The following is a 14,831-nucleotide window of genomic DNA, read 5'->3' as shown; positions in this document are numbered from 1 at the left end:
GGCATCTGAATTCTAAAATCACTGTGAAGATGTCAGTGCCACTGATTTTTTTGGAGCTTGCTTAGAACTGTGGCTTTTGAGACTGCTTCTCACTTATATTTTCCATATCTTTTATCAGGACTGGTGCAAATGAGAACAGCAAATTAGAGTTAATGAAAAGGTGAACAGGCATATGCTCAAATCCATAGACCCACAATGCTCCTGTGGATATCAATTGCTCTCCCTCCCAATATTTCAAGGCAGGTCACTGATCAGTATATTCAATATATGTATATGATTACGTGCTCTTTTGGATGTGAATGGTATAGATTTTGCAAATAGGAGAGCTCTGCGTGTGCATCAGATTTCCCAAGCTTGTAAGAAATTCCTATAGTGATCACTGGGAGCATGGCTTTCAAATATGGCATTTGGCATGATTCTGCTGAAATAAGTGGGAAGGTTCATAGTAGAGTTTGAAATGGCAGAGGTACTGATCACATGTCCTGTTGAAGGCCTCCTAATCACTTATACTAATTTCTATGGTTGGGTAATCTTGGTAAGTTTTCCCAATATCCAAATCCAAGCAAGCCTTTAGAACCAGAATGTGATACTGAAGATAGCCAAGTGAAAAGGCCTAGGGCCCAATCCTGTCCACTTTCCAGCACTGGTAAAGCTGCAATGCGCCCCAGAGATAAGGGAACAAATGCTCCCCTACCTTGAGGAGGCCTCTGTGTCTGCCTCCCCACCAAAGGATTAAGTGCACACCCCATTGGCATGGCTGCACTGGCCCTGGAAAATTGGATAGGATTGGGCCCCTAGTTCTTGCAAACAGCAGATGAGGTGGTAAACCTGTCTCTCTGGATTGTATCACTTCTTGGATGGAGACTCCCATGACCAAATTAAACAAATATTTCCCTTCACCTAGACAACTATTATGTGAAGAAGAAGCATTCTTTTCTTTTTAAAAAATTATTATTAACTGGTTTTTTTCCACCCTTCAAAGAGCTCAGGGTAAGATGTGTGACCTCTTTCCCCTCCCTGCCTCCACCCTCACAGCAAGCCTGTGATGTAGATTATGTTTGCCTGGTTCAAAGTCACCTACTATTCATAGCATGACAAGAACATGAAATAAGGAAACATCCTTGGTATAAGTTCAACTCTAACCACTATATCACACTACTTTTCCTGGTTGCAATTAAGTCTTTTCTTTGACAAGCTAGTTTACTATGTGTGTGCAGATGGGGGGGGGGGTATTCCACCATGTGTGCCTGCAAGTGTAGCCTACAGTAGTACAGACATGTGTGTTCACTAGAACTAGACCTAATTTGGCACAAGTCACTATTAGTGCACTGCAGCTTCACACAGAAGTACTGTATAACATTCCAGTTCTAAATATATTCTGTTCCAATGAAAACAGTAAGGCTTTTACTTCCTTAAAGGCACAATCCTATGCATACCTACTCAGAAGTAAGTCCCTTTATGTTCACTGAGGCTTACTCTCAAGGGAGTGTATATAGAATTGCAGCCTGAATCAAACATTCTGCCTTCACTTGGGTGGCGCTTTTGTACTAGCTCCTGGAGCAGCAGGCCTATTGTGCTCTCATCTTTTCCTAAGCTTCATAACCCAAGTAAGGAAGTCATTGAAATACTTATTGCAAGCCAGTTCATCTGCAGTCAGCGGGACTAGATGGAAATAAGCAGGAATGCCTTCTCTGCTTTGTAAAGGTCAAAAAGTATAGTATAAAAGCAACAATATTCATATTCATATTTGTGAGTGATGTAAAACTGCAAGAAAATGGTATACATGCCTTTAATAGATACTATCCATTCAATAAAAGTCACTCTTTCATTTATTTGTTGGATGAGTTGCAAATTTTTTGGCAAAAATGCTTTTGACTACTGGTGGTAGCTTGTAGCCACCTACGATCATTGTTGCTTTTAGGATAGACTTTCTGACCTTTGCAAACCAAAGCCGGCATTCCCACAGCAGCTTACTCCCAAGCAGCCCCACCAACTGCTGCCCAGCCAGTTTGCAGTAAGTGTTTCCAAATTGCTTCTTTAGTTGGGGGGAGGGGTTAGCAAAAGGGCCTTTGAAGTCAAGAGGAGTCTTTTCTTTGCCTGCACTGGACCTTGAGTGGGGCCCATAAAGCCAAAGCAATTTCACACCTAAAAGGCTGCCAATAGCCTCCCATATTTAAGAATTGGTTTCACTCTAGGCATTTCCTGAAGTCAGGAGGAGCTTTGGGCAGGAAAAACTCCCCCCCCCTTTTTTTTTTTATTACAAAAATGGCACACGTAATAGTGACTATAAAAGATGAAGCACTATAGATGATATCTGTAGAAATAACCTTTAAAAAAAGGAATGCAGAAGTTTGTTGAGAAGAAATGGCACTCTTTCTTTTGTGTTACTCAAAGACTAATAAGGTGAAGGCTTGGAATAGTTTCATGGTTCAAAAGTAACTCCAAATTATGCAACAAAAATCTAGTGTATCAACCAAAGGTGAAATTCTAAACACACTTTTACTAGGAGTGAATTCCACTGAAGTTGATGGGACTTTTTTCTGAGTAAATGTGCTTAGGTTTGTTCTGCATGGTTGGAAGCCTAATTGTGAGTAAGTCCCACCAAACTCCAAGATACTTGTATTCTAGTCAAAGTATATAGGATACAGCTACACGTCTTTGTAAAGCATATTTACAATAAGATATTTGTATTTTGTGTTTTTGCAGTATGGTGCAAAAACTAGTTACTGCCCCTTTCATCCAGTTTTGCTTTGACTTTGCTTACAGTTAAGCATGCACCTAACCCAGCATGCTCCTCTAGGGATTGTTCATATTCCATGTTTGGTTGGAAGGATAAATTCCAGTTGCTTCTAAGTTGTCAAGAAAGTTCAAAATAGTGGGAAGGAGTAGTTTAAGCAGAGTGGGATCCAGATCCTAAACAGTACTATATGTACTACTACTACTACTACTACTACTACTGACATCAGAGTGCATGACAGATCCCTGCCTCAAGGGGTTCTTAATCTAGGGTTTGACACAAAGTAGACAAGGGGAATAGAGGCAGAAATAAACAGGAAACAAACCTTGTTTCTTGCAATTGTTTCAGTTAGGCTTACTGAGTTACAGTAGGGGAATTCTCATTTGAAGTGCTTTGTGTTTGGGGAATTGCCTAGTCCCTCTGAAGTCACTAGTGCTCCAAGCAAAGTGGTTGACTGTGTGTGTATGCATTAAAGTGTGCATGCGCATTTCCAGAACACTGGTTTGCTACAGATATATTTATCACCAGCCCTTGCTCCAAGGAGTACATTGGCACACATGTTATGCTTGTGTTGTGCTCACAGCACCCCTGTGAGGTAGGCTAGGTGGAGAGATAGGGACAGGCCACCCAATGAGTTTCAGGGGAGTCCTACTAACTGGCATTTGAACCTGTGTCTTTCCTTAATCTTAATATGACATGCTGACTCTTATGGAGAGCAGTCCCATTTACTTAGAAGTAAGTTCTGTTGTGCTCAATGGAGTTTATTCCCAGACTGGGGTGCAAGTGATAGCAGCTTGAGCTTCTTCACTGGTTTATGTGAATATTATTAATAACAATTTTAAAAGCTTTTGCACATTAAAAAAAACTGAATCCATGAGGGTTACATCTGCGAGGCCCATCCATGGCTGCGCAATCTGACTAAGGTGTGGGAGGGTGTCGGTATAAAAGGTTCTCGAGCTCAGCCAGTTGTGGCCAGGAAGCCCCTGCTGAATCCTTCATCCAATGGTATATTAAGCCACAGGCAGATCTGTAGATAAAAGAGCCTGAGTGAGTGTGATGGGAGGGTGGGGGAGGGTAGCGATTTGCATCCCAATGGCCCTGTCTCTTTTGTCACTTTGGAATTGCGATGGGGCTTTTAATCCTGCTTCTGAATCCAGATCAGGAATTTAAAGGAAGCAAAAGAAGACCCTAACACCTCTCTGGATGGGTTTCCAAACCGGATCCTGACTACACAAGTTCACTGCTGAGTAACAGCTTTCCAAAGTAATGGTAGCACAAGCCTATGCAGGTCTACTCAATACTAAGTCCCGCTGCATTCAGTGGAAGTTACTCCCAGGTAAGTGTGTATGAGATTGCAACCTGAGGCAGTAATGGGCTCTTCAGACAGACACACCACAGTTGTGCCATTTCACTTGGGATAATTCATAACCAATCCTATGCTCCTTTCTTTGGAAGGTCTTCAGTACCAGTGGAAACAAGGAAAGGCCGACTAACTTAAGTGGCAGCAAAGTCCCTCTTCAGTCCTGGAAACAGCCAGCCATCCATTTCTCTAAAGACAAGAGATGCTGGGGCTTCGGCCTGCCTAGAGCCCATGTTTTGTGGCTCAGGAGCCTTGCGCCCAAACCCAAAAACAGTGGCTAAAAAAGAGCATGCTCAGACATTCTTGATTGGCGATGCTGCGACCCAAAGTCCAGGGTTCAATTCCTGCCACTTCCCAGGAAAATTATCCTGGAGACTGAGGAAAATAAATGTCTTTATGTATTTAGTCACTATATCTGCCTGAACACTTGGAAAGCTACTTTCAGCTAGCAAGGGGTGTGTACGTGTGCACATGTACTGTGTGTGTGTATGTACACGTATGCATGTACAGTGTATGTATGTACATGTGTGTACCGTGTATGTGTGTGTGCATGCATGTATGAGCGTACATGTATGGATGTACACGCTCTTTGTGTGTGTGTTCATGTGTGCACATAGGCATCTTGCTGGCTGAAAGTTGCTATACATGTATGTACAGTGTGTGTATGTGCATGTATGTACATGCTTGTATGTATGTTCTCTCTCTCTCTCTCTGGGTGTGTGTAAAATGCAAGGCATCCACCCCTCCTCTAAGTGGTCATGCCCCCAGGTGCGGCTTCCCTGGGGTCTGAGATGAGTCCAGAAGAGGCCCGCAACTCCTCCCCCCCCCCCCACTAAGGGGGCCGCCAGCCCAGCACCTTCGCTTTGGCCGTGCGCTCCAACTCTGGAGCGAGGAAGCTCGGCGCGGCCCAACCGCGGAGACTTTCCCTGCGCGGAGGCGGGCGGGGCAGCCACGAGCAGCGCTGGAGCTGCGGGTCGGGCTGTTTCCAGGCTGCGGGGCTGCACCTGCTGCCGGCGGCGGCGGCGGAGGAGCAAGTGGCGCTGGCTGGCTGGCTGGCTGCGGGACTGCGCTCCGCCCGGGGCCGGCCAGCACGCCCCCCGCCTCGCCTGGCCTTCCTCCGGGCGTCCCCGCCAGGCCGAGGGGGCGGAGTGGGGCGGGCGGAGGAGGAGGAGAGGGACTCGGGGGGCGGAGAGGGGCCGGGCAGGGGGATGCTGCGGGCGGGGCGCGCTTGGCCTTTTCGTGTCTGCGCCTCCCAGCCTGTCGGCGGGGCCCGGGGCGCCCTGATTGACTGGGAGGGAGGCGCTGCCCGGGGGCGAGGCAGACAACAGCTGCGGGAGGAGGGCGCGTGTGGAAGGGGCTGTGTGTGGTTTGGTGGGAGCGCGGCGATGTCAGGTCGCTGTGCAGGAGGCTGGCTGCATGGGTTCGATGAGACGGGGTGGAGAGCCGCCTTACCGTGGGTGGCGGCAGGCAGCCCGATCCACAGATCACCGGCGCCGGAGTGGCGAGGGGCTTCTTCAGAGTCGCGCACTCGGGAGCAGAACTGAGGCTCACCCACGCAAGGGCGATCCCCAGCAGTGGCGTAGCCAGAGGGAGTGCACAGCACCAAGTTTTGCAGGGAGCCTCCCCGCAGCGTGCAAGGGGCCCCTCTCCCTCCCCTTCGCCTCCGTTTTGCTCCCCCACCGACTGGAATGGCTCCCAGGGGGAGAAGGAGGGGCCTGAAAAGCTCCCTGAAAAACTTAGTGCGTTGCACCCCCTCTAGCTACGCCACTGCAGCGAGGTGCGATGGAGGGGCACCAAAGCAGGGCTGCCGTACAGACCCAAACAGTCTATTTATTTATTTATTTATTTATTTCCCCTGGATGTGCCCTAACCGGAGATGTCTTTTCACACATGCAAAAAATAAAATAAAAATCATGTACTACATGCGGTGCTGTAAAATGGTTCTCGGGCCACACTGGAAGGCTGCCACCCCATAGACTTCTTCACCTTGCTTGGGCACCTGAGAGGAAGTCATGCAGTGGGACTCTGTCTTCTGAACCAGCACTCAGATTCTGTGCTGCAGGACACCAGAATGGATCATCAGGATCTGGAGTAGGCACTCCTGGAAGCCCTTCCTCCAGTAGGTTGTCCACGGACGCCTGAATGGCGTCCATAAGGCTGAATGGCCTGTCTCAACTTCCTATATAAGTGGATTCCCATTTCGATTCCACTGAAAGAAATGGAAGACTACCCTTCCGCCCTGTGAGTGTCACCAAGGCTGCAATCCTGTCCACACTTACCGAAGAGTAAGCCCTATTGCGTAAAATGGGGCTTACTTCTGAGTAGACGTGCATAGGATTGGTCTGTAAGTAAGCAAGGATAGCAGGCACTTACGCTGGACCAGACGTAGAATTCGGTTGCCATGAGGTTGACCTGAAATCAGAAATCCAGCGTGAATAATTTTATCAAGTCTAGCTTTCTAATTCACACATTTCCAGAACTGAACAAGCCAGTGGATGTGGTGGACTGCTTGAATGGGAAAAAATTCACCCCACAATGCTATGCATGACTACTCAGAGTAAGTCCTATTGTGTTCAATGGGGCTTCCTCCCAAGAAAATGTGGACCTAAGTAGACCTACCTAGGCTTGGGCTCCCAGTCTGACTTTGGACAGGGGGACACTTCTGGTATTTGATCTGAGATGGCTCTTCCTCCAACATGCCATTCATCCCGTGAGGATGTAATAACACGCAGACTTACTAGCAAGCAGGTTTTTTGGAACCGAAATGGGAGTTACTTCTGAGTAAACATGCATGGGCATGGGCGCAGGCAGCATTTGGGACTTGGATATCACTGGGTGGGTGGTGGGGCTGTCCTGTTTTAGTTTGGCGCCTAACCTTGCTTCCAGTCCCACGTATGCTCACCTGGGACTAGAGACCCACTAGATACGGTGGGTTGGCAGGTTTACACGGTAAAGCGAAAGCCTTGGACTCCTGTTGCATTTTCCTGTTCCTCCAGGATTCTTCTTGTGCCCACTGGAAAAATAAATATTACATACCAGTTAAGGCTTAACCCATTTCTGCCCAGCCCACAGGTGAACACATTTGATCCCTGTTGCGTATATGCAACGTTGGGCAGAAATGGCTTAAATAGGACTACGACTGCAATCCTAAACACACTTTCCTGAGAGTAAGCCCCATTGAAGATAGTGAGACTTACTTCTGAGTAGACAAGCCTAGACTTGAGCTCTAGGTCTCAGTTCATGAACGCTTCCCGCCTGGAAGACCTCAACCATGGAATGTGCTTTTCAAAGAGTGCCATAGAGCATGTGCAGACGGCCTTTACAACTGAAAAAACGAAGTATCTGAAAATCAGGCAAAATGCTTCTAGGTTGCTTTTCGCCTCGCCATCTATTCTTTGGATATTTAGCAAAGTGACACAGTGAATTAATTTAACACTCCCTTAAAAAAAAAAAAGCCTCATTGTGCTCAGGGCTTTATTGCTCTGAGTCTGGCCGCCTCCCCGTTGGATCCCTCAAGGCTCGAAAATGGTTCCCACCCCCCTCTCGGATTTCTTTGAATGGGCATTCTCGTTTCCTGCTGTTTTGAGCTGGATTTGCAAGATTATCCGCTTTTTAAGGCTCACGTGAGGAACCTTGATCTGCTCAAGGGGGTAAAGCAGTAACAAGCCCCACACTTAATAAATAAAAAAAAAATCAACGGGTAAATTGTTAGGGAGTCCCAGGTTGGATCACATCTGCCCCGGAACGCAGAGGTAGCCGCGAAAGATTGGGGGCAAAACCGCGTATCCTTCTCCCCCTGGAATGCGATCGTTGTGAGAAGGCGAGGCTGCGATCCACAAACTTGTTGAGCCGGCCTGTTTGGGTGGATATAGGAAGAAGGAAGTTAACCATGACTAAGATTGCAATCCCATACACACTTACCTGAGAGTAAGCCCCATTGACTCTAATGGGACCTACTTCTGTGTAGACATTCATAGGATTGGGCTCTAAGTCCTGCTCACACCAGTGGGGGTTAAAACCAGGTAACCCGTCTCGTTGATTTCAGTGGTTGCTTAGTGAGTTGGAGACGGTCACTGTTAACCCCACCTCCGATACGTTCAGTCAAAGTATCTCCCTTTCATGCAAAGGTCACGTCCGACCCCAGTCATCTCCCCTAAACAGGGTTTGAAGGTAACATGCCCCCTCCTCTCCAGGATTCTCCCCACCTCCATCAACTGGTGTTCAAAGGTAGACCGTCTCTGAGCCTGGAGGCACGATTTAGCAATCGTGATTAATACGTCTGTCAATGACTATGTACGGATCCAGCCCTTTGAAAACGTCGTCTACATGAACCCACACCCTGTGGCAGGGCATTCCACACACCGATTGTGTACAACCATCGTGTGTGAGGGGTAAAAAAAACCCGCACCACTTTCTTTTGTGCGTCGTCGCTCTCTCCCTGTCAGGGGGCGCTTTGAATTCTAGCAATCCCTTGAATGGTGGTGGTTCTACTGTGTTTCTCAAACTGTGGGTCGGGACCCACTAGGAAGGGCGGGAGCCACTTTCAAGTTGGTCCCCATTGATTTCAATATTTTATTTTTCATATATTAGGCTTGATGCTACCATGGTATGTGACTGCATTGGGTGAAATGTGACAACTATGTACTTTGAACGGGCTACTATGTGTATGCTTCTACCAAAGATAGTAAATGGGATTTACTCCTGGGTAAGTGTGGGTAGGATTGCAGCCTAGGATTTGTTAAAAAAATTTTCTGCTTGATGATGTCACTTCCGGTGGGTCCTGGACAGATTCTCATTCTAAAAAGTGGGTCCCGTTGCTAAAAGTTTGAGAACCACTGGAAGCAAGAAAGACTCTCTCTCTCTCTCTCTCTGCTCTCTCTCTCTCTACTTTTCCCCCTCCCAAACCAGATACTATCCTAAACGCTAATTCATCCAACCCACTGGATTCTGGCCAACTATTCTTAACGTTTACCTCCCCTCTTTGACGTGGTGGTGGTGGTGGAGTTACTGAGTTTCCAATCCTATCCATGCTTTACAGTTCGATTGACTGTAAAGTGACTTACTTCTGAGTAAACATGCATAGGATAGGGCGCTGAGTTTATTTGTACACAGGCCCAAGGAGGCTTTTCAGTATAAAATGCTGCCTTGGAAATGGCCGCTTTCTGGCTCGCAGCATAGCCCATTGTGATGAAGAAGAGCTCTGTGTAAGTCGAAAGCTTGCGAGCTGCCCCCACCAGCGCCTTTGAGCTCAGGAACCGAGAGATCGCCTTGTTCGTGGTGCGCCCTGCTAGACGTCTCCTGCAAGGAAAGGACCGGCGGGCAGATCGGGCGATCCTCTGTGCGGAGTACAGCCTTCGACGTGACTCACACCGAAGTCCACTGAAAAGAGGCAGTGAACTTTTCAACGAGATCAGAGGCTGGAGCGTGCGATGAGAACCCTGACTGGATGCAGCAGCGCCCCTGCGTTCAGGGGAACAAGCCTAGGGCTGCAGAAAGACCCCGGGGTTGTGGAGGGAGCTGTTTGATAGACTTTCTCCTAATAATCCCCCCTTGTAACTGTCCACAAGAGAAGACAGGCTAGCGGTTTTCAACCTTTTTCAACTCAGGACACATGGACAAAGTGCTAAAATGGTCAAGGCATACCATCAGTTTTTGGACCATTGACCAGGCACACCATGCTGCTGGTAGGGGGCTCACACCCCCCAATTGCCCTTTTAGTAACTATCCTTCCCCCCCCCCAAACTCCCGTGGCACACCTGTGGACCATCCATGGCACACCAGTGTGTTGAAAATCCACAGTGGTTGAAAATCCCTTAGATGATGAGGCTCAGATTGGCCCCTCAGAGCCCAATTCTATGCATGTCTACTCATAAGTAAGTCCCATAAAAATCAATGGGCTGACTCCCAGATAAGTGTGGATAGAATTGCAACATCAGTCCCTGTAGTCGAGTTCAGAATACCCAAACCTAGTAAACTCAAAGAAGTTCAGCTTCACATGTCCCAGTAAACCAGGTTGGGTCTGGAGGGCGAGAAGTTTCCGTCAGTGTGGGAACACGATGCAGGTTTCTGAGACACACAGGACTGTTCGTCAGGCAAATCTCGACGTGATTTGAACACCAGTGGACTGAATTCCTATTCAGATCTTGTCAAGGCGCAGAAACCAAGTGAAATAGTTTTATAAGCTACTTCAGCAGAATTCAAATCCAATGAGTCCTTTTGCCTGCAATCCCATAACACCTTTGCTAGGGTGCAAGGATGTACTCAGGTGGAAGTAAGCCTCGTTGACGACATGCATAGGCATGGGCTCTGTGGTTGCAATCTATCCACACTTTCCTGGGAGTATTTCCATTGACTACAATGGGACTTACTTCTGAGTAGACACGCAGAGGATTGGGCTCCACGTCTAATTAAACCTAGTGGAACCTGGAGCCCAAGCCTATGCATGTCTACTCAAAAGTAAGTCCCATTATAGTCAGTGAGGCTTACTCCCGGGTAAGTATGGATAGGAATGCAGCTCTAGGCAACCGTGCCTTTTCCAGTCATTTTTTCCCCCAAAAATTTCAGACTGGTTTGTCTAGCAGAAGCCAATAAACAATAACAATGCACTCGCCTAAAATTGCCCCAATGCCCTTTCCCTCTTTATAGACCCCGTTCTTCGCCATCAGTTGTTCCCGTGTTCAGATCAACGGAGAATTTAGTCAGATGCACCATGTATACTACCGACAAGAACAAAATATGATATCCTGGCAGTGGCAAAATACAAAGGGCAGACCAATCCTATGCCTGTCTACTCAGAAGTAAGTCCCATTATAGTCAGTGGAGCTTAGTCCCAGGAAAGTGTCCCTAGGATTGCAGCCTGAGACGGAAGAGACAACGGAGTCACTCCGGATTACCCAGTTGGCGTGGGGAAGACTCGGTCTGATTTATTTCCTCATCTTCTTGGTATATAGACGTTTAATCCCTGAACCTCGGTGGGATGCACGCTGGGCTCTTTAATCGAGCCAAACGCCCCCCCCCCCCCCCCGTGCTTCAGGCCCGTTCAATTCCAGTTCCGCCCCATTAAGGTCTGCAGAATTTGGCCTCGAATGACCGCAGTCGTTTTATTTCCTGGATCCACCAAGCCGTTTCTAATGAACTGGTAAGTCAGACTCGTTAAGCATGTGCTGCTTTTGGACGGGGCCTGCGTCAGCAGGGGAAAGCTGGATGAGGGCTGGAAAGCACAGACCAGCAGCAGTTAGGTGCACAGTTGAGCAATTTGTAGCTAAGCCTCCCCCCAGCCTCTACGAGCTCTCTTGGAAGCCTGGAAGCCTGCACGCTCTACTATGTGGAGCTCAAAAGCCTGCACCTTTCCGCAGAAGAGCAGAAGGAAGTTGTCTCACCGTATCTCATTCTGATCTCTCTCTCTCTGCCCCCCCCCCCCCCACAGATCTTGCAGGCTGATCCTAAGGGTGTTTTCTCAGAAGTCCCACGGTGTCCCATTGGGCACATTCCCCAGAAAGTGCATCAGGATTGCATCCTCCATCTCTGTACTTCCAGGAGGAACATTCTGATCACAGTTGGGAAAGATGGACATTGACTTTACATTTAAATTCAAACTGGGCCCATCAAAAGGATGTTCTTTGCTGACCAGGGTGACCAAATCCAACGGAGGACGGAGTACCTACACATTTAACAATTGTATGGATTTGGGCAGGTGCAGCTTTTTAAAACTCTTCCATGTTGGGCTGCACTTGCCAACATTCCGTCTTCTATACAAGGGTTAAATGTATAGGCTTAACTTATACTATAGGTTTATCTTAAAGGTATAGGTACTCTGTCCTCCATTGAATCTGGCCACCCTGCTGCTGATGGTCTCTTGGAAAATAAGCTATGCTGGGCTTTCCTTCTTTCAGAGAGAGAGAGAGAGAGAGAGAGAGAGAGAGAGAGAGAGAGAGAGAGAGAGAGAGAGACTAATAAATTCGTTCACATCTGACAGTGAGACTATGTTATGGGTCTTAAAGGGGCTGAGGGCGCAAGCCTATGCATGTCTACTCAGAAGTAGCTCCTATTGTGTTCAATGGGACTTATTCCCAGGAAAGTGTGGCTAGGATGGCAGCTTCAGAGCACCAGGTCTGCTAGGATCCTGTATCGTTCCCTTCAATTGACTAACAGCCCAATCCTATGCATGTCTACTCAGAAGTAAGTTGCATTACAGTCAGTGGGGCTTAGGAAAGTGTGGATAGGATTGGACTGTCAATCAATCGGTTCAGCCTGATAGTTAGTCGACCACAGATCTTGGATCGCTCCCCTCTTCCCCCCCCCCATCTGATCTCGAATCTTATTGCCGTCGCTTTGTCTGAGGGAAGGATCCTGCCTGCAGTCTGATCTGCCACCGTTTGGCTCGCTGTCTTTTGACCAAGTCCAGTTAGGAGAGGAAATATAACAGACGGGAACAGACAATTCACCATTGTGGGCCAGTTCCTCTCAGTTGTACTCCCCAGTCATAAAAGTGGAGGAATGATTTGTAAGCCTCCCCCTTGGTTCTATGGCTGGATCTGGGTATTGGCACGTTTAAACGCCAATCCTCAAAAAGGACCCGCATTTCAGTTATATATGCATTAAAATAAAATCATTTCTTTTCTACATCTCGTCTGTTTAGATCCCTGACAGCGTTTGGGCCAAAATGACATGAGTGGGAAGGGGGGGGGGAGTATAGATGAGATGATTGAAGTGGGTGCAACGATCTTCTCTTGCCCTCAGGGTGACCACATGTCATACCCGCAAAAGAGGACCAGGCACCCGCAAGAGTAGGACGTCCAAGAAAAAATGTAGGACGTAAAAACACATATTGATTTCATGCGGTTAATTTAAATACGGTACTATTTATTGCATTTAAACTATATCGCATATCATTTATTACATATAATTTATTGATTCCAACAAGGCTCTGCAGGGGAAAGGAGAACATTTAATGCTGTGCAATCCTATCAACGCTTTCCTGGGAGTAAGCTCCATTGACTGTAATGGGACTTACTTCTGAGTAAACAGGCATAGGATTGGGCTCTAAGTTCTTTCCCAGGACACGAGGTTAAAAAAGAGGACATGTCCTGGGAAAAGAGGACGCCTGGCCACCCTGCTTGCCCTGCGTGGGACATCCCAAAGCGGAGAAGGGGAGCTAAGGAAGTCCTCCCTTCCCATGCCGCTCAGCAGCCCTAAGTAGGAGGAGAGGCCCCCAGTTTCGGGAAGGGACCCCCCCAAATCACGGTGCCTTTCTGCTCCCCCAAAGAAGCTGCGTGGAAGTTTGGGGTCTGGGCACCGAATAGGCTCAACAGATGAGAGAGAGAGAGAGAGAGAGAGAGAGAGGGGAGCGGCCAGGAAGCGGCTCCAGCTCTCGGGAAGTGCCAAGCCAGACATAAAGCCGCATTGTCGAAATCATCTGGAAAACAGGTTTTCCCATTGAAGTCGCTCGGTGTTAATTACTGGGATCTGGAAGCCTCTGAATCCGAGCGCCTGGAAGCCGATTTCCCCCCTCCCTCTCCCCCCCCCCGTGTAAACGGAGCATGTGAACCGCAGCCAGTGTCCCGATTCTTCGCCCTGCATGCCTGGACACCATTCAGACGTGCAGGCGGAGGGCGCGAGCGGGACGGGGTGCGATTTGATTTCCTGATAAAGAGGCGCCTGCTCTCGCTTTCCCTTCGCCTTGCAGAATTATTCGCATTATTTATGCTACATTGAGCGATCTAATTTCTTCGTGATAGTCAGCTAATTGCTCTGGCAGGTAATTAGGAGAGGGCTTTTTTTTTTTTTTTTTTTAAATCCCCAATGCAAAAGGACTTTCTTTTTTTGTTGTCTTGTTTTTTTTCTGTGCCCCCCGGATTATTAAATTGCTCTGTAAATTATACCATATTTGTAAAGGGAGGAGGTGGGAGAGTGGGAGTGCAGGATGATGATGGTGATGTGGTTGTAGTAGTAGGGGGAGGGGGGGCGAGAGGAAGACCTTTTGAATAAGTTTTCCTGATGCCATCCGAGCTCCCCGGTTTTTTTTTAAATGGAGATTTTTTTTTTTTTTTTTTTGCTTTGGCTTTTCCTGGTCTCGAATTATTGTAAAGCACGCGATCTGAAGCCCATTTTGTTTGTGCTCACTGGTCCAGAATAACTTGCCCATAATGGGCCAGGTTTGAAGCGAGAGCTTCCTAAGCGATGGCAATCTCCACCAGGCATGTGGGAAAGGAAAAAAAAAAAAAAAGAATGACTTAAATGGGGACATCTGTTCAATGCAGCTCATCTCCCACTTAAAGCCAGGTCATTCTAAGAGAATAACCTGATGGCTCTCTCTCTCTCTCTCTCTCTCTCTCTCTCTCTCTCTCTCTCTCTCTCTCGCTCGCTCGCTCGCTCTCTCTCTCTCTGTGTGTGTGTGTGTGTGTGAGAGAGAGAGAGAGAGAGAGACTGACTGACTGACTGACTGTCAGGTTATTCTCTTAATTTGACCTGGCTTTAAGTGGAAGATGAGATGCGCTCTCTCTCTCTCTCTCTCTTCTCTCTCTCTCTCTCTCTCTCTCTCTGTGTGTGTGTGTGTGTGTGAGAGAGAGAGAGAGAAGCTTATCTTCCACTTAAAGCCAAATCAGAGAATAACCTGACGGCCTCTCTCTCTCTCTCTCTCTCTCTCTCTCTCTCTCTCTCTCTCTCTCTCTCTCACACACACACACACACACACACACACACACACACACACAGTCGATCAAACAACCTCTGGTG

The sequence above is a fragment of the Tiliqua scincoides genome, chromosome 5 (genome assembly GCF_035046505.1).
Source record: "Tiliqua scincoides isolate rTilSci1 chromosome 5, rTilSci1.hap2, whole genome shotgun sequence".
In the NCBI taxonomy this organism is placed as follows: domain Eukaryota; kingdom Metazoa; phylum Chordata; class Lepidosauria; order Squamata; family Scincidae; genus Tiliqua; species Tiliqua scincoides.
This window is presented reverse-complemented; position numbering follows the sequence as displayed.